At 44.6% G+C, this 13,187-nt stretch overlaps 1 protein-coding gene across 1 annotated transcript in view; it reads right to left on the bottom strand.

Annotated features, from left to right (window-relative positions):
- Positions 1 to 13,187, bottom strand: part of PLPP7 (phospholipid phosphatase 7 (inactive)) — a 231,592-nt gene that overhangs the window by 138,176 nt on the left and 80,229 nt on the right. The gene's annotated exons all lie outside the window — the stretch shown is intronic.

Genomic DNA, 13,187 nt, shown 5'->3' with positions numbered 1-13,187 from the left:
GACCGTGCTCTTGACAACGATTTTTCGTATACTGACCTAAAATGAAACTCGGTCTAGTTTCTGAATTTTCTGCCTTATTGTCTCTTACGTTATTGCGCACTCCCTTCAAATGTAGTTCTTTCGGCATGGTCCCTGTCTCAAGGTCAAAAAGCAATAGACCCTTATACTTCCAGTGCGACTTGTGGGCCTCATCTGGGCGCTGTCCTTCGCATTCTTTATTTGCAACATCACGTAGTATAGGCATCTGTGAGAACTTGAAGTTTAGAATCCGTCTATGTAGTGCGCCTCAATGTGCAAATGCGAACTGGCTTCTCTCCCAAATGCCACGGCCCGCTTGGCTGGCGCGTTCTAAGTGCCCCAATTTTGTCCCCGTTGTCTGCGAGCTTTGCAGCCCAAATTGAGATATTTAATTTTTGGCGGAAGGTCAGGGAAAGTATAAAGTACCACAGGAGATGAGTTAAAAGTGAGATTTATTGTTTGTTTGTTTGTTTTATTATTTGCAATACGCAAGCCTCCCCTCCGTTAACAGTGCACAGCATATACATTTACATGAGATGAGACATGAGAAAAATATATACATACACATATGTGAGGTGAATAGAGAGAATTCAAAGATGACACCCAGCTTGTTCGCCACCCGTGAAGGTAGGGGTTAGGTTTACAGGTACACTGTACAATAACATTTATTTACAAAAAGACAATCATATTGCAATTATTTAAACCGGGATTTGTACTTCACAATCAGCTGTGCTTCGGGTGGGCATGGCACAGTCGCAATGTTCGGTGGCAATGGATCACTGCTCTGCTCAGAAACGTCCAAAATACCATATCTGTGCTTCTCTAATACAGAAACAATAAGGCCTTTCACAAAGTCGAACTGCATTTCATCATAGACTGGTTTGATCACCCATTGCTTACCTCGTTTTGAAAACACCTTAGTGTAGCGAGGCATCCTTACTTTACCCCTAGTCCTAGAGTGTTGACGTCCGACATTGCTGTTATGGGCCAAGACCGCTAGTAGAGTGCGATGTTTCATGCCCCGAAAGCTAAAATGCAAGCGCTATGGCCTGTACTTTAGGCACATATTGTGGAACACCTCCAAATCTCCTGTGTGACAGAATTCTGTCAGTCCTCTCAAATCTCTTGATAGAGTTTAGTCGAAAACAATCTTCTCAATGGCTTTGTGTGTCGGTGAAGATGGAATCAACCACTTCTTCTTCCGTGCCTCCTCTGGGGACAAAGGGCCATGTTCACATTGGTGGAAATGTTAATTTGCTGTCCAGCGGTGAACGTTGGTACAGTGGTGCATCAGTGACCGCCATTTTTCAAGTAGTATTTCCACTGACCCCTCACAAGTTTTTGAGCTCCACCAAAGATGGTTGGTGATAGAATGTGACCACTGCAAAATACTTTCAAAACCTTTTTTTTTCCCTGCAGCCGAGATTTTCTTATTGATTGATTTAGCAAGATGCCATACGTCAAATTGATGTTTAATATGTGGGAACTGCTCTCTCATTGTCTTGGCAATTGAAACGTGTCTATTCGTGGCTATGAGGTCGATGTGCATTCCCCTCGATTGTAGATATTCCACTGATTTTATAAAACCTAGTTTCTCCATGGCCACTGAGGATGTACATTGTGTTACCTGCACGACCACCAAACTCACAATTTTCTTACTATCCATGTCCTGAAAGTGGTTGGTGCAGTACTTGGCAGAAAATCCAGGGCTGTCGCACTGTCCATCGCCGGCTAGCCTGAATCGTTTGCCTTCGAATGTACTTGCTAGAGACAATTGTTCAATTTTCCAAGCATCACTAATGGCCGGAAACAGATAATCACGTTGGTATATGTAGTACAGCGCTTTAGAAATGAAATAGAGTCCCACAAACTGAAAGAAAGCCTCTAACTTTCTAAAACTGGAGCCACTAAAAAGTGATGCAGCTGCACACAGTAGATTGCCTGCTGGCAGTTTCCCCAGCATCGGTTGTGCAGACCATGAGAACCTATGATTTAATCTACAGGCGGCATTTATTTTGACGTTACTGCCTTTTATTTGACGAGTCACATTAATCAATGGCTTCCCACATACTTTCCCTCTAATGGAATGCACACATTTCAGCATACTTATAATTTCCATCAAACAACTGTCGAATACAATGTATTTGCTCTCTTTCATTAGACTGTCATCCTGCGTCAACGTTGTTTCGGCCTTTGACGTTGTGGAGATTTCAACACATTGGAAAGTAATATCGCTGATATCAAGTTCTGATGCGTCTATGGATGCTGCGGCTGGTTCATTCTCTGTCATTTCAACATCTATTACTTCAACATTGATGGGAGAACACAACAATGTCAACAGGGTTTTTGGTGGCAAATTTTTGGCGGGTGTAGATTGTGTGAATTGATCTGCAACTACTTCAGAGCTATCTTCAATACATTCAATAACATCTTCTTGTGGTAGTGCGGTCGCACTGTAGCTATGGTCCAATGCAACTTTACTGTAGTTTCCAAACACAGTTAATTCATGTTCTTGCCATTGGACATGAGCATCTCGAGCCTGAACACGCCTCGCCTCAATTAATAGTTCCTCCATAGTGTACACGGTCTGGCAAGCCACATCTCTCATTCGCTTCACTGTCTGTGTGTGTATAGTTCTGACACCCACGGGTAACTGGAGGAGAGATTGGAAAAGGGATGTTCAGTTTAAACACAAGATGGAGTGTAGTAGAATTGACTGGACAAAAACATAAAATAGTCCCCAGCAAAAACATTTTTTTAAAGTTATGAACTGTTTGTAACTAACCTTTTTTTGTTTTTTTTTCTTTGCAACTTTTTTGACTAGACCTTCAACATCTGCACGCTGTAGCTCCGATTCGTTTCCGCATGTCCTCCCTTCCTCTTGCGCTGCAACGACTATATTTTCTGTATCCGCATAGACAGCACGTAATGAGGCTCCATCGTCTTCCTGAAACATAGTACTTTCATTACTATGTATCAAAATATTGTTAGCATAAAACACACGTGAGGACGAACACACAGGTACATCTCAATAGCCAAACACGATTTAGACATTGTGTGCAACAATCAAACGACAAGTATTCGACCAGTGATGATCTATTTCGATGGAACTGTCAGTATCCATACCTCTGGCTCTGCATGGACTGCCATGAATGGTTGTATTGGAGAGGAGGCATCCGCATCTCCCTGAAACACAGTACCTGCATTAGTATGCTTTTCAATATTGGAAACACAACACACACTTGGGGTCGACGGCACAGGTACATATAAAGAGATAACCACAAATGATGCATTGTCCAAAAGAATCAAGGAAAATCCAAATATGATCACATTTCATCGACTTATTTCAATGATTCCTTTACATCTGCATCATCTAAATGAGATGTTGTGATTGTGATGGAAGCTCCGTCGTCTCCCTGAAACACAGTACTTGGATTAGTATGGTTTTCAATATTGGAAACATAACACACACTTGGGGTCGAACGCACAGGTACATATAAAGAGATAACCGCAAATGATGCATTGTCCAAAAGAATCAAGGAAAATCTAAATATGATCACATTTCATCGACTTTTTTCAACGCTTCCTTTACATCTGCATCATCTAAATGAGATGTTGTGATTGTGGTGGAAGCTTCGGCGTCTCCCTGAAACACAACACTTGCGTTAATAGGGAAGAAAGTATAGCAAATGGAATCACGTTATATGATCACGCATGATGGAGCTGTCATTATCCATACCTCGTGCTGCTGAAGAATATCTATGGATGTTGCAAATGTAGTGCGCACTTCCGAAAGCTGTTGTGCCGATTCGTATACTTGAATATCAGGCTCTGCATCAAGTGCAGGGGTTGACGCTCCATCAACTGCCTGAAACATAGTACTTGCATTAGTGAGGATTACAATTGTGAAAACATAACACACACCTGGGGTCGACAGCACAGGTACATATCAACGGCTAACCACGAATGAAACATTGTGTAGAACAATCAAACGACAAGAATTCCAGCTCTGATGATGACGCTCGATGAAGCTGTCAGTATCCATACCTCCTGCTGTTGAAGAACATCTAGAAATGTTGTAGATGTGGCGGACGCTTCAGCATCTCCCTGAAAGACAGTACTTGCATTAGTATGGATAACACTCATTATAACTGAAAACAAACACCAGTGGACGATAACTAAGGTGTATATCAATTGGAAAGCAGTAACCAAACATTTGGTAAAGTAATTACACGATAGAATAAAACTATTACTTGACATGCATAAAACAAGTATGTAGCGGATTAGCCTAGTAAGATTACCTGATACGCGCTAGAAGTGGTTGATAACTGCGACCACGTCAAGGATGTAGAATGTTCTTGCTTCAGATTGAAGGGATAGTCAAGAAGTTGTAAAGGTCAATTAATGATTGATAATGAAATGCCAATATTAAAAATAGCAATGTAAGCCGACAGAATACTTGAAAAATGCTCAATACAGCACAGTTCCCTGTCCCCATATATATATATACATTGCGTTTGTGGGTTATGAAATCGAAAAAGAATATATTGATAAATGTCATTATTCAAAAAACTATACACTCATATCAATATCGAAATTATTACAAGGGATAGAACACCTACAATATCAATTAATCCATTCGGCTACCTACACACTACCGCAAGGCCTAAAGCTAAATCCGGACACTTGACTCACCGGTGGCGGAATGTGGACGAATAGAGTGGGAATAGCGTTTTGGCGCAATTTCCGTGTCGTTCGCCATTTATTCTTCTTTGTTACCGAAGAAGTTGTGTACATGTCCAAGGAAAAGTGACGGCTGCAGATGCGGTATCGATCACCCCTCTTGTCCTGTAAGACTTGTTGGACTCTACTTTCCAGCTCATCCAGTGGATATCCGCAATGTCTGACCCATTCTCTTATTCGATCAACAGTTTTCGGGAATACATGCATTGTAGTGCCTTCAAATTTAGCATGGGTCTTCGAAGGGCAACCGCTAATCGAACAGGCATGCATTGTTGATAAATCTGAAAAGTAAATATCAATATTATTATACAATCTTCAAGAATAAAGATTTGATGCAAAAGTAAATGAATCATACAATGATCAATGCAAGGTTTGTTTTGGTCGCAGGAACTATACCAGTTCATTATGTGCGACTTAGTATTTGCATAAGTTGCAGAAATGTATAAATGATGTGACTAAAAACTGAACATGTGACTCATCCCTTGGATGTTCTGTATTGCACGAGAAGGAAACATGCTTACATTATAGACTGGACCCCCGAAGGGTGCAATTCGATGACAATAGACACAGATGAAAATAAATAGATCTATTGATAGCATAGCAATGGAAACTCAAGTCAATAGCAATGAGACCAATGAACCTAGCACTATTGTGTACTCAACTCCTAAATAGATAGAAATTTAAAAATCTGCGAAATATGACTAGGATACATGGCCTTACCTTGACCAACAAACAGTTGGATTCAGCAAGCAGAGCAGTATGTTGCAGGAGAATAGGTGGGTGGCCACGGGTAGCACACTGATGGGTTTGCTCTAAGCGGTCACAGAAGTTCACGGATAGCACGACGACGAGCAGATTAGCGTAGATCTCAGTGGTTGCCAGGTAACACGTTCAGGAGTTGACTTGCAAAGCACAAAGATGTTCTCATGAGACATATCAAGTGGTTTATAAAGTATTAGAAACAGGGGTGTGTTTGTGAATGAATGACGTATGTATGTCGTGGTTTTAGGGGGGGGGCCTGCTTCAAGGGGAGGCCTGCCTGGAGACACGGGGTCTGAGGAGACCATGTGAACAATGGCCCCTTGGCATGGGACACCTTTTGAAGTGTACATGTAGTTTGGCACCTTGGCCGTTTGCGCCCGTCACAGCCCCCCATGCCAGCGCGCATCCACCGGCACGAACCGCCTTTGATACAGGGGGGTGGGATGGATGGGCCTGGGGCGTGCAGATAAGGCACAGGAGGACTGCTGAATGGAGACACACTTATGTGGATTGCAGGGGGGCGGCCTGCCTCAGGGGAGGCCTGCCTGGAGACACGGGGTCTGAGGAGACCATGTGAACAATGGCCCCTTTGCGTGGGACACCTTTTGAAGTGTACATGTAGTTTGGCACCTTGGCCGTTTGCGCCCGTCACAGCCCCCCATGCCAGCGCGCATCCACCGGCGCGAACCGCCTTTGATACAGGGGGGTGGGATGGATGGGCCTGGGGCATGCAGATAAGGCACAGGAAGACTGCTGAATGGAGACACACTTATGTGGATTGCAGGGGGGCGGCCTGCCTCAGGGGAGGCCTGGCTGGAGACACGGGGTCTGAGGAGGCCATGTGACCGATGGCCCCTGGGCGTGGGACACCTTTTGAAGTGTACATGTAGTTTGGCACCTTGGCCGTTAGCGCCCGTCACAGCCCCCCATGCCAGCGGGCATCCACCGGCGCGAACCGCCTTTGATACAGGGGGGTGGGATGGATGGGCCTAGGGCGTGCAGATAAGGCACAGAAAGACTGCTGAATGGAGACACACTTATGTGGATTGCAGGGGGGCGGCCTGCCTCAGGGGAGGCCTGCCTGGAGACACGGGATCTGAGGAGACCATGTGAACAATGGCCCCTTGGCGTGGGACACCTTTTGAAGTGTACATGTAGTTTGGCACCTTGGCCTTTCGCGCCCCTGACAGCCCCCCATGCCAGCGCGCATCCACCGGCGCGAACCGCCTTTATATCAATATACAGTATATCGCCTTTATATCAATGATAGTATATCGTTGCTTATCAATAACAAATGCCACATACCGGAGATTCTTGTGAGCACAGACCCACACTTCAACCGGAGTATTATAGTGGTCAAGACCCTAAGGCCTGTATAATCCAATGGTAATTGTTAGTATAGATATATGTGTGACTTTTATAGAGACATAACCTACTGAAAGACTTTGAACAAGTGTTATTTAGTGCATGCATTATCGAGAATATGTTATGTTAGCTTAGATAGATAGTGACCACCCTGCTTCACAGCGACCAGACCTTCACCCATTCGGAGCACAGATGTCTGACGTCCATCCTTGAATGGAGACACACTTGAGTCATTTAAAAAATCGAGACAACCGTTGTTAAAATATATGTGGTGTTTTATTTTGTATCTTATTTTCATGACACAAAAATACAAGACTTTAAAGATTATACAGGTCAGGTTGCAGCACAGCGAGAGAAAATCCCCTGTACTGGCCGCTGTCACTCAGGAATGTTTCTCTAATAGCACGAACGGCACAGGCGGGTATCACTCTTCGAACGCGGTGTCCAAGCCTCCCGTGAAGCCACCATGTAAAGGAACGATAGGCCACCAGCCTGTACCACCTGTGAAAAGGAATGAAACAAACTGTTTTTAAATGACCAAGATAGGTTTAAGAAACGTTTGTTGTCAATGACAATTCTTGTAACTAATGGCATTTTACACGGACAAATGCTATCTAGACAATGCACACTATTGAACGACTTACATGCGTTACAATGATATGCAGATGTAATTTTGGATATAGTTGAAGAACATGAAATAGGAGTGGCATGACAAGCCGAGTATACTTACTCGTTACTCGGATTACGAGGACGAACAGTTGCTCGAAGTTCGTGCATAAGCACCATCATTATTCTCAACACGGCCCGTGTGAGGCAGGCTGCCCTGAAGTCTGGCAGCTCGGTGATGCATTGCGGTCGTGGCTCGCCTTCCGAAATGTAGGCCAGGCATCCGGAGTTTTCTCGGCAGCAGCAGTTCTTGTCCTCAGTTGGCATTAGCTCGCACCGATTGCATGTGCACCAGGTGGAGACGCCGTCCATTCGACTAGGCCCAGGCTCTTCATCTGTTGATTCGTCCTGCCAACTGCCGTCCGAATCCCCATAATTTTCGCGTGCTTCCCTTTCCAGTAGTTGCTCCTCGGTATACTCGGGCTCGTAAATGTAGGGCATTATTGTAGCCATTGTGTGTTAAACAAACTAAAATAATTTATAGCGGTGGTACTGGTATCTGTTCACACGGGCTACAAGCAGCGAAGGTAGCTGACCAGAGCACTGAAACGATTCACAGAATACTCAAAGTAACACAGAGAGAGGAATGGAATCGAATAATCTGCTGCTGTGTGTTGTGAAACGGTCTGTTTATACTTATTGAGGAAAGAGGCGTCCTGCCATTTCCATGGCGACACGTCATTAGCTGAAGCGCAGCGAATGTTGACACGAGACGTGCTTTGGCGTTGGGAAATGGGCGGTACGAGTCTGTTGATGACAGGCTCAGGGGCGGGGGAATTGATTTAGTGCCGCAAAAGCAGGTCAGCCAGGGCGATCGGGGAAAATATAGGATTATCAGAAAACGGCGGCTCCCTGGTGCTTGTTTTCGCATGCGTTTAATGGACGAAAACTCGGGTAAGGTCCATAGGAAAGTTTTCTAAAATCGAGCCACTTAGGCTTAAAAAAACATGGCCGACCCGTAGGGACAATAAAAAATTTTACTAGACCATGCCTTTAAGGTTTGGCAACAAGTTTCTTAGTATAGGCCCTTTTTATTTGACACAACGCCACCAGGACTGCCTTATTTTTCATTTGATGGTCAACGCTTGCTCCTATCGTAGATTTAGGTTTAGATGAGGCATTTGTCCACCCTGCATTCATTGTTGAATAAACACCCTTGAACTGTGATCACATGTGTCTGTCTTACTTGTTACCACCATGAGTTCCTCACAGACGCGTACCACAGGCAGCCAAAGCAGAGGAGGCACGATGGAGCACAACCACTAACCAACCCACTAAAAATCTAATTTCCCTGTTTACAACTCTCAGGTTCTAAGCAGAACACAACCATTCCTATATTGCACAACAAACCGCACGCACTTCTGTAAGGTAGACATGGTATCAGCAGTAACACAGACATAAGTGACCACAGTTCAAGGGTGGTTATTGAACTTTCACAAGGGTGTGATAAACGCCTATCTAATCCTAAATCTACAGATGGGAGCAAGCTACAACCATCAAATAATAATAACGCAGTCCTAGTGGAGTCTTGTCAGAATAGAAAGGGCCTATACTATGAAAAACTATTGCCAATCCTTACAACTAATTTACAAATAGTGTAGGGTGATGTTCGTGAAAAAAAAGAAGTGTTCACAAAATGATAAATCATGATGCTCGGGCCTTTGGACTCCCTTGCCCACGTTTTCAACACGGGGCAAGGCGGGTCACTCGAGCAAAGTACACAATCTGGTTTCTGCGGCATGAGGATACAGTTCGGTTTTCACAGTTCAGATCCCTTTCAAATCAAAAAGTTAAACGTTGGATCCCCCTCTTCCGGGCTCAGATCCCTTTCACTCACTCAATTAGTCTCCATCAGCCGGGCTTGGACCGATTGTGATGTACATTAAACTATCAAAGACTTTCAAATGTGCACAGGGTTTGGTTTAACCCGCTGTATGACCACCTTGATCTAAATATTCCTTATTCTCACACTCAGCATCAGCTGGGTACCTAACAGAGACTTTTGAATGAGTGCCCACGCGGCACCGGACCACTCCGTCTATGGTATCTCTTCTTGGCCTCCCAAAGTTCAATTACAAAGTTCAGCTAATCCTTTTGGTTTCCAATTATTTGCGTCGCTCCTGACAAACGCCTCACACACGGCTCACGTTATACAATGTTGCTGCTTGCAACATTGGTTCAATAGACAAGCTTGTTTGATATCAGTCTCTCCAACTCACCAGCTGTGTTGCCTTTTCTGATGCTGATTTGTTGTAGACAGTACCACGGCGCCAATCACTCCTCCCAGCCTTGGTTATCGATGCGAGAAAGCCCTTGGTACCTCTGACACACTGTACAGGCTTGATCAGCCTTAATTTCTGTTCTTAGGTTTCTCACTTTCCAAGGCTCACGAAAGTCACGGTCAGAAAAGGTCAAGGGTACTTCCCTCCATGCAACCCTCTCCGGTCTCGCCGTCTTTCTCCTTGTGTTAAACTGCCATCTTGGAACTGCTGTTTCCTTGTGTGTCTTGCCTCGCTCAGAGTGTGCTTTCATGCTCTGCCTTTCATCTGTGTGGGGGTGTGTGTATTGGAAGTCAGGTCTGTGTAATGATCCGTAATTGCCTGACCATGCCTGACCATGGTGTTGGGACATTTCAGGTATACAGCTCTGGTATTAGTGCGTTGGTGCTCAGTCAACTGTCCATGAGAAGGTGTTTGTGTCGGGAAAGGGGGGAGGAAGGGTTGAGTCCCTAGGTATCCTACCTGGTAGGATGGGGAAAAGGTTCTACAGGGAAGGGGATACAGCGTATCACCATCTGGTGTCCCAGTTCCACTCCCCAAAAACCCCTCATCTAGGTGATCCTCCCGCACTGGTCCACCCCCAGGATTGGAATCCAAAAGCGAGGGCTGTGTCCTGGCCACCACAATGACAGATCCTTGGGGACTAGCAGGTGAGGCACCTTCAGGTTTCTCACACTTCACTACACCACAACAATGAAGCAACCCAAGCATAGCCATGCATAGCAGCACATGACAACTACCGATCGAAAAAGAATCACAGCTACTCTCAGCGACCAGTGTAAACAGTACTGAAGTGGCCAACAGCACATCACAGCTCTCTTGTGCTTTTTTCCGCTCAGTCCTACTAACTTACCCTACCCTCTTGCTTTTCAGATCTGCCAGAAGACCAGGGAACCACTCCGGAGGAACCACTCCAGAGGTGATAGTGCGCAGTAGAATAACATGTAAGAGGAAAGTAAGATTTAGCAGAGTAGATGGCCTAGCTGGCAGAGAACTGGGCAAACTAGGTGGCATATTGTAGTTTGCAGCCATCTCCCTTTCGGGGTAGCTGTTATGAAGCAACATGGTAGTCAGATACAATGTCAAGGAGTTTGGGATCAGCTTAGTTCTGTGACCTGCATGTGGCCGTGTGATCATGGACATTTTCATAAGTGTTCACTAGTCAATATGATTCCCTTTCCCCAACAAAATGAAATATAGTTGACAGTATGAGATTTAGCTACACTAACCTAAACCTCACTGAAAAACAGACAATGCAGTGTTTTATAATAGCAATACTGTAATTATGCAGGCCTTTGGTACTTTTTGTGGAGGAGATGATTTCTGACACACTCCCTCTCTGTTAGCCCCTTTAAACTTGCAGTGAGCATAGAGAAGAGGCTGGGGAGATCCCTGCGGTCTAGAGAGGAATGCAGAGTGACCTGTGCTTTTCTTGAACAGAGTAATTTAAATAGCTAGCTCTGCTACACAAGTTTAAATGTAATTACCAAATTTACAGAATTGCATAGCAAATCGCTAAGCAACACTGCTTATTTTATGCCTTGTACTATCCTTTGAGGTAATCGGGGTCTTGCTTGTAATTCAACCAATTTTGTAAAAAGGTTCTTGAAAGCAAGCCTCGGCCTGAATATGATGGGTGGCCAGTTGAGATACGACTGCTTCAATATCGGCCATATTTTCAGGAGGGGTGAGATCAGGTCTTCTGACTCAGAGAAGAAAAGGGTGTCAACCTCTTGAGAGAAGGTCTCAAAGTCATCTGACCCTTGCGAGCTTGATTCTGATAAAATGTGTTTGGTACAGAAGAAAAAAAGTTCGGGAAAAAGTGGGTTTAAGGTCTAATAAAAACACGAGAGGGCCTTATTTTTAAGACTATTTGGTCCCATTTTTGTATTTTAAAGTGGGCTATCAGTAGGGTATCGAATAGCACCTGGGTTTTGAAAAACAAATCCTGTTGACTAACAGGGATTTGAAGTTGGGAGAACAAAATCTCCTTAATGGCAGATATTCGATCAGAATTAAGGACTTCAATAATCCTGTTTTGCCCTTCCGGTGGCATAGGTACAATTTGTAAAACCTTTATTGAAGTTTCATTGGGGTTGGAGAAACTCCTACTTTGCCCTATAGCTAGGATGGGAGTAGTCTTGCCCATCAAATCATAAACAAACAGTCCTAGTTGTGTCCGTCAAATCAAAATGGCCTATACTAACAAAAACCTAATGCCTGCTCTACCCCAAGCACAAAAAGTGTGAAAAGGAATATAAGTATACAAAGGAAAGTCAGTGTTCAAAAGAATAAATGTGTCTGAGTCAGCTCTCCTCCCCACGTTAGACAGCACAGGGTAAGGCGGTTCCTGTAGACAAAACGACACACTCTGGCTCAGGCTCTTAACACAAGGTAGTTCAAAAAGTGGATTGAGGCCCGCTTGGCCTTCTACGTTAAAGTCTTGCTTCCCAATTTTCACAAACACAGTTTAACAAAATGTTCACAGCGGTCCCCCTCTGTCGGACTCGAACCTTTCACAGCAAAAAGTTCACAACACTTGCAGGGGTTCCCTTCCCCAAACCTAACTCATATCCTTGAGGGGTTCCTTTCTGCCACACCCCTGGAGTATCTCTCAACTCCTTCCTAACCACGGAAGCCAAATGCAGTTGACCCCTCCCACCTTGGTTGGCACAGACTCTGATTTGTACCAGCAGGTAACCTCGAGACAGCCAATGGTGGGGGAAGAAGGTTAGGGAGAAGTTATGGATAGGGAAGGGGGTGTTTAGGGTAAACGGGAAGAGGGTTAGGACTCGTGAAATGGATGGGTACAGTGGTGTAAACAGGAAAGAACCCACACAACATGAAACATAAGCAATGATAGTAACCCTCCTTGGATTAGGGCTCCCTTGTCTCCCGACCTTCCTCCTACTTAGCATAACATCATCCTTTTTGATTAGGAAGATATCCTCCTAGAACCTCTAGCTCCAGATCATTCATTCCCTAGTGAGAGCGACTGGCATAAGCACATGGCGTCCAGGAGACTCCTGAACAAACAATAACATATAACATAAGACAAGGAAAACAAATCATGACATTAGCAGTTATGCAAGCATAACCCCCTCCTTCCCTGGACTTCTTAATGCTGTCCACCAGAGGTTGCTACCACAGTGTGTGTACGTAGACTAGTACAAAGTCTGTATGCCTTTCCATGAGCAGACATGAGCAAGCAGCAACAGACAACATAGCGTGCGCTGAAGGCTCAAAATTCACACCCAAAGCACTCCTGGAAACGCTCCACGCCTCCCAAACAGCTTTCACTGATTAGTGTTCATGGTGTAACAGTAATGTTCCTCACACACACAGCGCTTCCGC

This window comes from Ambystoma mexicanum, chromosome 8, assembly GCF_040938575.1.
Source record: "Ambystoma mexicanum isolate Mex_15411 chromosome 8, UKY_AmexF1_1, whole genome shotgun sequence".
NCBI lineage: Eukaryota > Metazoa > Chordata > Amphibia > Caudata > Ambystomatidae > Ambystoma > Ambystoma mexicanum.
The sequence above is the reverse complement of the archived record's forward strand: the minus strand, read 5'-3'. Positions and strand labels throughout refer to the sequence as shown.